General features: G+C 42.4%; 1 protein-coding gene across 4 annotated transcripts in view; it reads left to right on the plus strand.

Moving 5' to 3' along the window:
- The first annotated feature begins 1,016 nt into the window (after positions 1-1,016).
- The window catches only part of PKNOX1 (PBX/knotted 1 homeobox 1), a 46,995-nt gene continuing 34,133 nt past the window's right edge, over positions 1,017-13,878 (plus strand). For 3 of the 4 annotated variants that reach the window (XM_074814444.1, XM_074814446.1, XM_074814448.1), the window contains exons 1-2: positions 1,017-1,205; positions 12,368-12,450. The gene's annotated coding sequence lies outside the window, so the exon portion shown is untranslated. Of the gene's footprint in view, positions 1,206-6,569; positions 6,625-12,367; positions 12,451-13,878 lie in introns of all 4 variants that reach the window. The other variant, XM_074814445.1, reaches the window with a different exon arrangement.

The following is a 13,878-nucleotide window of genomic DNA, read 5'->3' on the forward strand; positions in this document are numbered from 1 at the left end:
TCTTTCAGATGTCTTAAGAATGAGGAGCAAGGTAAAAATGACATCATCTCAGTGCCCCAACTGAAAGGTGTCCATCCAAGCCCTTTTGCACAGCAGAGAAGCTGCAAGAGAGAAACTTTTTAAAATATCCCAACACCAAAATGGCTAAGCCACAAGGCACACAACTCTCTGAAACACCATTTCCCTGATTCTCCTGTTCGTTACTTAAGAGCAGTTTAGGGAAAACAGGGCATATTTAAACAGTGGTAAAACACAAGGGAAGAGCTGGAATAATGCTGTTTTCTTCCAAGTGGAGAAAGGAAGCCACGTTTCAGTAAAAGGCATCTGGTACCCAACACCTTTGTTTCGAGTCACGGCAGGACCTCAGGGTGGGATCCTCAAGTCCTGGGGATACGCTGCTTGCAGGGATACTGCCCTCACTCAGAGCCTGCAGTGGGACTGGGGTCTGGAGGAAGACGGGAGCAGGTTTGGAGGAGGAAGGCTCACAGCCTTCTGCTGAGCCGTTTCACCAGGCAGTTGCAGCAGGCACAGCACAGAGGAGAAGTTCCCCCTCGAGTTTCTGGGACACAGGCCTGTACTGCCTTCGGGGAGGCCTCCACTGAGACCCCCCCAGCTGCCTCCACCCCAGGCTCCCAGACTCGAGGCTCATGGGGCCCGCCGGGTCTCTCCCCGCCCGCCCCAGTCGGCCCCGTGGAGAGCCGCGGGCCTGGACTGAGGAGGAGCGGCGGGAAGACGCCTGCGGCGGCCCCCGCCTCACGGCTGCCGCCCTCTCCCCGCGTAGCCGAGCCACTTGGTATCGCCCTCCTCCCCCCCACCCCGAGGAGATGGTTTCACCTCTTCTCCCCCCCACCCCCCCCGCCACCCCGACCCGGAGAGGGGCGTGGCCGGGCCCGCTCGGGCTACGCCCCATTCATCTATATTCATAAGCGCGAGCCGGGAGGCGCCGGCGTAAGGAGGTGGCGCGCGGCCGCCCCGCCCCGCCGCCACCGCGGCGGGGCGGGGCGGCCGCGCGCCACCTCCCTACGCCGGCGCGTGCCCCGCCCCCCGCGGTGAATATTGATGAGGCGTGATGCGCGGCGTGGTGTCGTCTCGGGCGGCGCGGCCGGCGATTGGCCGGGTGCGTGTGTGCGCGGTGACGCGTGTCGCGGCGGTGCGGGTCCCGATTGCTGCAGCCGCTTGTCAGTGTGACGAAGATTGGCACCCAGGTAAGCGCTGTCACTCAAACCCGCTCCCAGCCAGCCAGCCAGCCATCCATCACGGCGCGCCCGCCGCCGCCGCCGCCGGCCGGGCCCAGGCGTACCACCACACCGTGGGGGGGGTGGTGGTTGAGGAAGGAGCGGGGCGGGAGAGGAGAGGGGGGGGGGCCGAGCCCGGCACGCGGAACAGCGGGGAGGGGGCACCCGCACTCCGCAACTCGCCCAAGAGGGGGGTTAGGGGCGGTGGCGGGCAGGCGCGGGGAGGGGAGGGAGGGGAGGGGAAGGGGGGGGGGGGAGCGAGGAAAATTCTGGAACGGCCGCTGTGTAACCGTTGTCTCTTGCGGGCGCGCGCCGGCGGGGGCGCGCAGGCGCCCCGCGCGCGCGGAGGGGAGGGGAGTGTAGACGGGGCGAGAGGGAGCGCGGGCCGCTGCTCGTGCGCCGCGCGGAGGGGACGCGGCGGCGGGGGGGGGGAGGAGGCGGGAGAGGGGGCGACGGGGGGGGGGGGAGGCGACGTGATTCTTAAAGGGCCAGCGCCGTGTTGGCAGGCGGTCCTTGGGGGAGGGGGGGTGGGGCAGGGTAAGGTAGAGCCGAGCGCCCGGCGGGGGCTCTCCGGGGGTCCCTCTTGCCCCCGCCTCCCCTCGCTGCCGTGCCAGGGCCCCCGGCCTCAACCCAGCCCCGAAGAGCCCTCGCCTGTGGCGGGGATGAAACGGTCGCGGCAGCTGCCGCCCCTCCGCACCTGCCCCGGCCCGGCCGGGTGCGGCCCCGGGGCGGGGGGGGGAGGGAGGGGGCTGCCGGCGGCAGTTGGGCCGCGCGTGGGCCCCGTGGGGTGCCGGCGGTGGGGGGGGGTGGGGTGGTGACTTCCAGACCCGTCCCCTGTGCCGCTTCGTTGGCGGCGGGGTCCGGCGGAGCCCGGCCTGGCCCACGGGAGAGCGGGGGCTGGCGCGTCTTCGGCTGTGCATCCCCCCGCGCCTCCCCGCTTATTCATAGAAAGCAGATTCTGTTAGCGGCTGGCACTTGGGGCAGTGTGCGCAGTTCTGGCGTGAGGTGGTTTCTTCCTCTCCTTTTTTTTTTTTACTTATTTTGATGTGACCTCATTGTCTCTTGGCTCGGTTATGAGGAGAGGCTTCTTGACACCTAGACAGAGCCTTCCTGAGTGTTTACACAGCCGCAATTAGGAGCTGAAACTTGACATTGCCCAGAGGCCCTGCTTATGATGTGTGTAAACAATAATAAATCAAGTGCTGGTTTTATCCTGAAATATTGCCTCAATTAGCCACATGTCCCGGGTCTCCGTGGAGTAGTCGATAGCTTTCCCTCGTTCCCACAACGCCAGCTGTATGGCCCAGAGTTCAGCAGTTAACAGGATAAGTAGTTAACACATCTATGCGATACTATTATGTGTAACTTACTGCTATAGCTTTTTATTATTTCTTAGATATTTTCTGTTGTCCTAAATGGCAACATAGCATGTAATTTTAGAGACACGGTCATGGTGTTTTGTTTTTTTTAATCTGCTGCAGTTTGTGGCCCCTTTTTGTCATTTATGTCTAAGCAAATTACTAGGATGGTGTTGGGGGGGAGAATGAGACTCTAGATCCAGTATGATACCCTTATAAGTAAATTTTTATGACATGCAATGAATTTTTTTTTTTGGTCACATGCAGTTAAGAGCTGTCCAGACAAGATTGATTTTTGTCCTTGCCCCCATTTGGAATATGATGTGTGCATTCCATTAAACAGATAGCAGGAATAGGGAGCATGGACAATGTGTTCTGGTGTGTGGATGCTGGAAAACAGTTGAGCCAGCCTCCTATGGAGAATGGCAGGAGGGGGGTGTACATCATTTTCAGTGTATGCTAACTCTCTCATCTAATTGATTTTTTTAAAAGCTGAAGAATTCTTCCTTAGTCATTACAAAAACATGCTCATATAGTTACTGTTCATAATTTTATTCTAGAGCATGCTCTGCGCAAAGTTTCACCAGTGTAGATTGTTTGATTAGGGGAATTGTAACAACTGTAGCTTAAGGAATTTAAGCACCTCGCTGTTCTCCATACTATGAATACACTTACAGGCTTTTCCCTTTCCTCCGTGGGATATAAACTGTTACGGTCTGCCTGTGCTATGGGGTTTTATCCCTTTAGTTATATATGTGTAGTTAAAGTGATAGGGCTTCTGCAGCTGGGTAAGTGCTGGAGTCTTGTTTAAGAATGAGTCCTGGTTAGTCCCCATTAGCTGCATATACAATTATTACGGATTATACTGAACCAGAAAACGAATTGTTGTGATTCTGTATATTTCCAGACCTTGTCATTGCTGGAGTGTCAAGCCAACAGCAAATGCATTTTGAGTGCATTTCCTAGATAGCTCTGTAAAATAAAATTACAGAATTATCCTTTTGTGAGTCTGTGTGTAGCCATATATTATCGTTAAGTTTTCAAAAATTTGTGAGGAAAAAAACCCAAATGTTTTGCATTTATTCAGTCTGAAGAAACACTTTCACACTTTGCGGTATGCCATTGTTTTTAATCTAGCCAAAGTAATTCTGATTTGTTTTTTTATGTACTTATTTTTGGTTTATTTTATTAAGTATATGCTTTTTTTTTTACCGTTAAGTGTTACCACTTTACATATTTTCTTGTCATCTTATGATTAAAGTATCCACAGGAAAACTTCAGTGGGGGTTTCACTATGTTTTTCTTAATGGGAGCTTCAGTTAAGTGGCGAAAGGCATAGCTCCATTTACTTCATTTTCAGGGTAAATATAGGTAGTGTGGAGGCTATTGCACTGCACTGAGACTTTGAAGACTGGTAGTGTTCATTCTCATTGATCTCCTGAGTGATTTTGGGGCATGCATTTTTTTATCTGCCCATATATCCTTCTCTGCATAAATTGAATACTAAAGCCTGGCTCATACGTGAAGTGGGTCTTGTGTAGTTGAAGTGCTTTGCTGGACTGGAATTTACCTTGTTACCATTTCCTATGTGCTAACAGGAAAACTGAGAATTCTTCAAATTTCTTAATCTAGATACGATTTTAAAGATTATCTTTTGAATAAAAAAATAACATTTTAAAACGCAGTCCTTTCAGTCTTCCATTAGTGTAGTTGAAAGGTGTTTAATGAAATGTACATATTCTAAATACTTCAGTCTTATAAAATGGTTATGTCTTCTGGAAGCTGTACTTTCAGAATTTTGCTTTCTGACTGTATTTTTCTCATGCCTTTCCCTGTACTGTAAATGCAGTGCTGTAATAAAGTCATAATAATTCTCTTTGCTACCACAGCAAGTTTAGAAGTGTTTAGGAGCAATTCAGTTTCCTGGAAAAGAGTAACTCTTTTGCTGTTATTAAGCCTTGTACTAACGGTCAAGGGTGAATTATCCAGAGAACCACCACTGTGATAATGGAACTGCTTGGTCTGATGGCTCTGATAATGTCCTGAATAAAGAGACATGTAGTCCAAATTGTATTTCCAAATCTTAGGATCTTAGGTAGTGGTTTGGGAGCCAAAGGTTACCTCTGCAAAACTGGCACATGTGAAAGCTTACTAAAAAGAAGGTTAATATTTTTAATTTGGTGTAAGTAAGACTGAGTTATTTTTTGTGTGTGAAATTTAAAATTCCACAAATGTTAGTTCTCTCTCTTGCAGCTGGTTATTTCAGTCTCACTTGTTAAGAGTCTGTAGGTTTACAAATTATAAGTCTCGGGGGAGGGGGGGGAGGTATTTTACCACAGCTCAATGCTGTACAAAATGTAAAACGACTTACTACTCTTCTAAGCAAGAGGATTACAAGAGAAAGGGAAAAAGCTGCTGATAGAGTTCTTTCTTTTGCTTACTTGGTGCCAGATGTTACCAAAGTATTTTACCCAGACCATTACAGCTCTCCCCAAGTAACGGAATGCTGAAGTATTCATGTTTGTTAACATGTTCTTCACTTTGTTCAATAAGATTGTTTCATGTCATAACTGTGGAACATGGGTATCATCAAGTGGAACTAGGCATGGAGTATAAAATAAAGACACCAAGAATCTGGATATACCAATCTTTGTTGTTAATGGAGCACTGGCATGTTTTAATGAAGCTGGTAAAGGGCAGTAACTTGGGTCCCTTGCCAGCAGTGTGGGGATACCAAGTCCTGTATGTTGCTGAAGGACAAGAAGGAAGTTGGTGTTAGAAGTGGAAATAAAACCTAGGACTGCTTGTTGTCACATGCTTGCTTATCATCCTTCCTATGAATGCACTTGTTTATTTTTAATACAGCAGCTACTCCAGGCCATAACGTTCTAAATTTTTTCTACATATGCGTATAAGAGGTATTTGCTATTAAACAGGAAGGCCATTTAAATACTTAGTCAGAAGGTGATTTTTTGAAAATGGGAGCTAACTGACTGTGATAATCATGTACTGTCACTTAGCCTGCTGTACCCATGGGTCTGTAACTCATCTTCTGTGGCTGACAGTAAATTCAGGCAAAAAAGTAGAATATGGTAGCTTACTGCTGGTGTACTAAAAGAGGGATCAATTTTTTTTATAAACCACCAAATTCCAATTTATATTTTATTTGTGATCTTTTGGAGTTGCCTGTGTTTTTTCTTGAGGACGGAGGAAGTTAGGAAATGTGGCTATACTTCACATCCTGCTTAGCTTTTGTCAAATTACATAGCAAACAAAGCAAAGGGGAAAGGATATTATAATATTTATTACTGAAAAATAAAGTCCAAAACTTTTATATTCAAAGGAAACAGAGGCGATTATAAAAACCAAATTGGAGCTTTACATGTTTAACATAGCTAGAGAATGTGTGTGCTGTGTTGTATGTTTTTATAGCTAAAGAACTTCCAGGTCAGTCTGTGATCACTTAATTTATATGTGTTGTAGCTGGTTTTTGTGTGTTCTAGGCCATGATATTAGCGATGCCAGGAGTAAGGTTACCCAGTTATATTTTTCTTTTGTTTTGAGGTGGTGTTTCCAGTAGTTTATTTCTTAGTCATACTGAAACTTGCCATGATGAATGTTTGAGCAGGGTTATTCCATAAACTTTAAGCTAAAATGACTCAATATTTTGAAAATCCCTTTAAGAGAAAGTAAATATGTTAATTTAAGGAGGGGGGGTGTGCCTGTTTGTCTTGCGTAAGAGCATATCAGTGATTTCTGGAACTAAGCATTGCTGAAGAGAGAGGGGAAGAGAGTGTAAGCATTCACACGGCGTGTATGGTGGTTCCTCAAGAAACTTCCAACAAATCATAAGCTCGTGAAAAACTGGTTCATGCATGTTACTTGGCAAATATTTATTAACTAAATTATCTGAATATTCCATGTAACACAAGTATCTTCCTGTCTGTTGGTCCTTGCATGTCACCTGACTGTGCAGTCATCATCTGGACCAAGTAGTTAAGCATGATGCATCCCACAGCAGTAGGTGATGGGTAAGTTTAATCCTAAATAGTCTTTCTTTACCTGTGCTTCTCCCCCAAGCCCAGAATGCTTAGGCAGCAGTTGTACTCATGGAGGGATGAAGACTGGTGTTTGGGGAGAGGTGGGGAACAGCGATTGAAGCTTGGTGGAAATGCAGTAGGCCTGGGAACCTGGAAAGGATGGTACTAGCAAAATTACAAATTGTCAGAAGTGGGGGAACAAGAGAGGGCGAGAAGGAGGACAAGCTGTATGCTGGTGTGGGAGGAACAATGGAGAAGGTGAGTAGGAGACTGAAGAGCAGAAAGAACATGGATAGAAAAGGAAGCATGAAAAGTGTTGGGAGCAGGAACAGAAGAGGCTGGAACACAGCACGTCTTCCTTGCAAAAACTAGTTGAACTGATTGCTTCTGTGTCACCATTACTGAAGAGTTGTGGAGCAGGAAAGGAAGAATTATTTAATTACCATTTTGAAAAGAAAATAACACTTCATTTTAGGGCCTAAACTTAGTAGCAAAACAAAGTTGTTCACATTTGACCAAATGTTAAGAGTCAAAAGAGGGAATATTCTGGAAAAGTTACTGACTGATAGGAACCAAATTTGACAGAGGGTTGCAGAACCAGGGTTTTGTGTCACTTTAGTTTATTCAGCTCATCCAAGATAATGCTTGGTTCACTGACAGGCTCATTATTTCTGAAATCATAAAGGACATCAAAATGAAATAATTGACAATGGAACATCTTAATCTTGATGAAGTGTTTAAATGCCAAAATTGTGTAGAGGGGATTTTCTTAGGTATTCAACATCTCAAGTCCATTTTAAATGCAGTTATTAGTTAAATAAAACTCTTCTTCATTCTTTAGCTGTACTTCAGTAGCATTAGGAATTCAGTCTTTCATAGAATCATTAGAAACTATGGTTTTTATAGTAAAAATGTTGGAAAACTTACATATGCTTACATAAACTGCTTGCTAACATTGTAATCAACAGCCATAAAGGCATAGTGAGATTGGTGGCTATTCTGTGTCTTCTTTATGAAACCACAAAGTATATACATAAAACAAGATTAATTTCAGTTATAGTTTATTGGGTGCTGATACAGTTCATGATTAAAATGGGATTTCCTGTTGCTTTGCTTTAATTTGCCTGGAAGGATATGATAAAACGAGTGTCTCCAGAAGTAACAGTGACTGCAGGCTTGTGTGGATGTTCCAGAGGCTTCAGTGGCAAAGGAACAGAATTGAGTCTAGCACATACGCAAACCTGTTTATCCATGTGGAATGCTGGAGAAGTGTGGAGGGTGGAGTTGCCTTTTTTTTTTTTTTTTAGATAAAATTGTGTTTGAAAAAGTAATTGAATATCATTAAGTAGGAAAGTTGTACCAAAATCAGTTCCAGCGGTGGAACTGCTGGTACGTGTCCTCTGGTATGTAAGGGGGTTTTGTTAGTCTTTCTAATGCAGTCCTCTTACCACGATAGCAGCAAGGCAGGTACTATACTGTTTTCTTGATTTGGGATCTGAAATATTATGATCACAGCACATTGGGTAATACTGAGAGGAAAAAAATACTTCTCTGTCCTGTGGCAAATAGATATGTTTGAGGATTCATGATGTGTATACCAGGATTCGCAAGCAGGAACCATAAAAAATCCTTAAGTTTGCAGTGTTAAGAACACAGGAAAAAAACACTAAAGGAATCTTCATTTACATCAGGCATGGATGAAGGAGTGATGGTAGGTATTTTTGCTCCCTCATACCCTAATCCCAATTGCTAATTGGAGCAATTAAAGACGGGAGGTTTCCTTTCCCCTCCGTTTTGTTTTCCTTTTACCAAAATTTCTGTTTAGTCCCCTTAATTCCTTACTTTATGGAGCTAATAAAGCAGGGTCAAATTACAGTGTGAAATGGGTAGGAGAAACTGAGATGCTGCCAGAAGTTTCTTGAATTTGAGAATCTTTTAATAGAAGAAGGAGGTTTTCATTTTGCAGAAGGTAGGAGAGCAACCCAAGGATTTCTTTCTGCAATGCCAAGAGCTACCTGAAGGCAGGATACCTAGCATACTGAGGTGACATTTTATGACTAGATTGGACAGGATTTCTCATCTTTCTCTTCCTTCTTGTTAAGAAGTACTATGGTAAATTGGGGATTACACGAACCATGAACATGAACCATGATTATACATGCTTCCCAAGAAATAAGCTGGTGTAAAGACAAAGGCTGTATGCAGAATTAAGGAGCTGGAAGTTTTTCGAAAGACCCAGATGCCCTTCTGCTTTGTTGTTGTGCCTTGAGAAATTGATACTACCTTGTGCATCTGTAATATCCATTTTATCAGTTGCTCCATATGCAATTCTAGCTTGTAAAGTGGCACATTTTTTTATAATACCCCTTTTCATACTTAGTACCTGCAGATAGGAGAATTTCCAGAATTCCTTTAGAATTCCGAAAGCAGAGTTTACACAGAGTACTAAAGGAACGCAGATCTTTCCATGAGACTATATGATGTTTGTCATGCTGTGTGACATTGTGTGGTGATGCACGGAAGATAGTCTGTGATACAAATACTTTGTATGGCTTGATAAATTCTGAAATGGGATGATACAAAAAGAGGATGCTATGAGAGATTGATGGGGCAACAAAGCAGTATATATAGTGTTGGAGAGGTCTTGCTGAATAAAGTCAGTGTTACATAGTATATATGTTCAAAATTCTTCAGGAAAAGACAGGTTGATGATAGCTTATAGTGTAGCCTGTATTTCTGAAGAAATTTAACTTCAGTGGTGGATTTTAATTTATTTTTAATTTTCAGTTTCTTAAAGTATAAAATGCATTCAGTTTTTTAATGTAATCTCATATTGATCAAGATTAATATATAAATAACTTTATTGCACCACCAAATAGTAAAGGGAAAAAGTGACACAAAGTAAATCTCATTTTACTGCAGCCGAAAATTGGTTTTGTGGCTCTTTAGGTTTTGTCTCCCAGGGAAATTGACAGCATAGCTGTTGTCTAATAACTGTTTAGCTGTATCTGTGTAGTGCAACTCCCTGGGGCTGGTAGTTTATTCCTGAATGGGAACATCATCTTTCTAAAAGTATAATTTTCTAAATAATGACTATACTTTGCAAGTACATAAGATAGCGGAAATGGAAGCCACCTTGCTGCTGAATAAGGAGTACACTGTCATTGAGCACAGTTTTAATAAACTTGTATGCATCAACTTCATATTGATCTGTTTGTCTTAATTGTACTGAACGTCTCTTTGTAGGCAGGTTGATGGAGATAGATAACCACTGCAGCAAAGGTAGAACGAATCCCTTGATGGCATGTTGTCATATATACTCTCTGTATTGCTTCTTTGTTATTATTTGAATCTATGAAAATATAAATGTCATGATCTTAATGTCTGCTAGTATTTGTGTATGTGAATGTGTGCACAGGTCTTTGTTTCTTACTAGCTGACGTGCAAAATGAGACAATGACTGTAAAGAGGGTTCTTCTGCGCTTGAATGAACAAGGTCATATTTTGCTTTGTAGTAAAAACTTCAATCATGATACGCTTTTTAAGTGACAAAGCAAGTTGCCCTTGGTTTTGGTTTCACAGTTAAGTATCTTCTTTATTATGATAACATGACTTTAAAGCTTGTCTGCAAGAGGAATAAAAGGAAAAAACAAATTGGCAATAGCAATTCCAAGTTTAGGCTCCACAATGCCTTGGTGTTGTCTCCGTCCTTTAACAGGTTGCTCCCTGTTCTTGTCCCCACTGAGACACGCAAGGACATAATATGCAAGCTCAGCTCTCTCTTGTTTTCTTGTCTGATATGTTTTAGGGTAGACTCTAATCTTAATTGCTGTCAAGTGTTTCTTGGAAGAAGACAGTATGACTGCAATGTTCTCTGGCTCCTTCTCAGCCAAACCTTTTCCTCTGCAGCATCTTTCACCTGGGCATGCATTTCTTCAGTACCTCTTTTTTTCTGCCCTTGATATCTCACACACTATCTAAAAACTTGCCTGTTTCCAGAGTTCCAGCTGAAGGCTTTGCAGGCAAGGGCTGCTTCTTAAAACATGAAATATTTTGACTGACCATATCTGGCAGCAGTGGCACAATCAGTTCTTTGCTGCAGTTGTTTCTGAATGAAGGGAGCAGGTTTTTCAGATTTGCAATAGTGAGGTAGCCCTTCTTTATGTCTGAGCAGAGACAAGGAATAGATAATCCCAGTTTATCTGGCAGTGACCTACATTCAGAAGATGCTATGAATAATGAGAAGTCCTCTATCTGAAAATAGCCCAGTAAGTTGAGGTGGGTGAAAATGAGTACCAAAATTATAGAAGATAAATAGCATGCTAAGAGGGGATTAAGAGGGTACACTGTCTTCTCAGAACAGACTTAAGAAGTTCCAAAAATGAGAAGCCCATTCTTTGGGGACATAGGTCTTTGACAGTTTAAGAGAATGTGTAAAAACTTCTGATGTGTCATCTGCCCCTTGAGGCTTTCAAGGCCAGGTGTATCAGTTGGACTGAAACTCCTAGGTCAGTATTTCATCTCTAACCAATCGCTGAAGCTTATACTGCCTTATAACTCCTCAGAGTATCTTCCCTGCTCTTTTAGAGCTAGGTTTCATGAACCAAAGATGGCATCTATATTGAGTGGCCCTTAGCAGTTTGTTTTTCTGTGAATTTGTCTGAAAAACATTATTTCTACGCTACACATGGATAAATTTTGGTTCTCAAATCCAAATACAAACTTCATCTCACTTTCAAAAATGTTTGATTTACTTTCATTCCAGTTCTTACACAGTTGGGAAAACTGGGAACACAGGAACTTTGTCCATGTGAGAAACAGATAATCTGATTCAAGATCTCAGCTGTGTGTTTTAGCCATCATATAATTTCAGATGGCCTTTGTGCAACGCTAGCATTTGGAATTTACCCTGGGAGAGTTTTGCAGGCTTTTTTTAATGCTTTTCAGCAGTTGTCTTTTCTAAATGTATTTTCACAATCTTCGCTTTCACAATCATTACTACTTTTTTAAAGTAGCTTTAATATATCAAACAAGTGCTATTACATTAAATATAATTAAAGTAATTTTAAGTGGTAGTTTCTGAAAGCTTTTAAAAGTTGCTGAATAAACCTGTAGCAGAACCTGTCTTCACAGAACACACGATGCTAACAATGGCTTGTGCTCCTTCCTATAGTCTGTTAGTTTTTATCGTGTAGCAGATTACTTGATCATAACTGTTTTAGAATACATTCCATGGTAATATCAAAGCGTGATTATAAAGAAGATTTAAATTTTTAAAAAGGCTTTCACCTTTCTTGGTTTCATGCTTAATTTTTGCAACACTCATGAGTTATTCCTATTTGCATTTCGTAGTTTTATTTTTGGGATGTGTCTTGTCTAGTCTAAGCAGACACTGAGCCAGAGAGTAAAATGTGAAGGTTGAACAGCAAGCGAGTTAGCAGTCCAAATGTAGCCTTCTGTTAGAAGTGTCAGCAGAGACAAAGATAAATACGGAGAATGAATGGAATAAGATGAGGGAAAGTTCAAATAATAGCATGGAATAGTGGGTGCAATTAGAGATTATTAAAAATGCAAAAAAATTTTTGTAAAACATGCAAAAAAATCCTGTCAGTTTTTTTAAACTTGGGGAGGGAACCACGTAATAAACCAAAATATTTTCTTTAATCATATTCAGTCTCTGAAAGTATGTTCTATGTTGTTATCTCCTTCTGAATATTTCCCTGTTGATTTTTAGGTTTCTGTCCTCTACATTGTACTTTAGTGGGATCGCTCTGCTGGAACAAGATAATGTTGTCTTCAACCCATTGAAGGAAAAGGGTAAGTAGCTTTCTCACGGCCATATTTTATCTCCTTTAGAAAGCAGTGTACCCTGGAAACAAATATCATAATGTATTTTGGTGCAAAGTAAAGCTAGTTCTAGATGCTATTCATGTGTCAAAGGGGCTTGCTGTTTTGATTTTTGTTTCCTTTTAATTTTGTATGTGAATATAAGGATTTACATTTATAGAGCAAGTGCCAGGACTAAAGTTAAATAAGAATGAGCAAATAGCCATGCTGAATCTGCCAATCTCTCCATTTCTCTGTGAAGGACTTCAAAGGAATGGATATAGGGGAAAATTAGAAGGAACGATTACTTGTTAACAAGTCTGTTGCGTAGTTTCTTCACAACCCTAAGACAGTTAGTGGTTAGTTTATACCCTGAAGCATAACTATTTATATCTCTTACAAACATCTGTTGTAGCTTGTATATGTTAAAAGTGATATTACTGAACTCCAACAGCTTACTTGCACCTTATGTTAACGTTTCTGGGTGGTCCCTTTGCTCTTAATTACGAAGGAGTAAGTAAAGCAAGTGAGGAGTGATGTATGTTAAGTGATCACTTTGTGTATATGCTTCAGCTCACCTTTAATCTCTTCTCTTGAATACTTCTTAACTTGAACAAAGTCTCCACAATTCTTAATTATGATTACCCCTCTTAATTTAGCTTTCTTTCTACTCTATGTTTTACCTTCATACTTGATTTTATTAAAGGTTTGCATTTTTTCCTTTCACTTTGTTTTACAGAACACAATGCTTTTATGAATTCCCTTTCACCACAGGTATCAATGGACCTTAAAACATTTCCTTGGGTTTTCCTCACAGTTTGTTTTCAAAATAAATAGAGTCAGTACTCTTCTGCATGAAGCAGACTGACTAACTCTCTCAGCCTTGGGTTATTTTTGTTATTTGTAACTCCTTGAATATAACACAAATGCACGGTTTTCCTTCTACTCTCCATTTCTTTAACAAAGAATAATTGGCATTTTTAAAGCTAAGTTGTCCAGAAGTCATATGTTCTTAGGCTCACTTCAGATACCTTAGGCCATATAGTACTGGGTATGGCTGTGCTGGTTAAAGATAGTCCTGCTGTGAGTTGATAATCGCCACACATGAGCCAGAAACTACCACACTAATAGGTCAGCCAAGAGCAGGGGTTGTATGATTGCAGAGCAATGTGCTTCAGACAAAGTCAGCTGGTTTAAATCATAGCCACCTTTAACAGCGGGTTGAACTAGCCTAGCTGACTTCATGTAAAAAGGATCAGAAATCATTCACGTGTTCTGTGAGCTCAGTGGTAGAAGCTGTGGAAGTAATTAGCTCTGGCAGGGTGGCAGTGATAAACATCTGGGAGCGATACCAGCTTCATCTAACATCGTTGCTTGCAGAATGAACATCTGCTTAGGCTGTGTATCTGCTAACTAGAA

The sequence above is a fragment of the Strix aluco genome, chromosome 2, assembly GCF_031877795.1.
Source record: "Strix aluco isolate bStrAlu1 chromosome 2, bStrAlu1.hap1, whole genome shotgun sequence".
Lineage (NCBI taxonomy): Eukaryota > Metazoa > Chordata > Aves > Strigiformes > Strigidae > Strix > Strix aluco.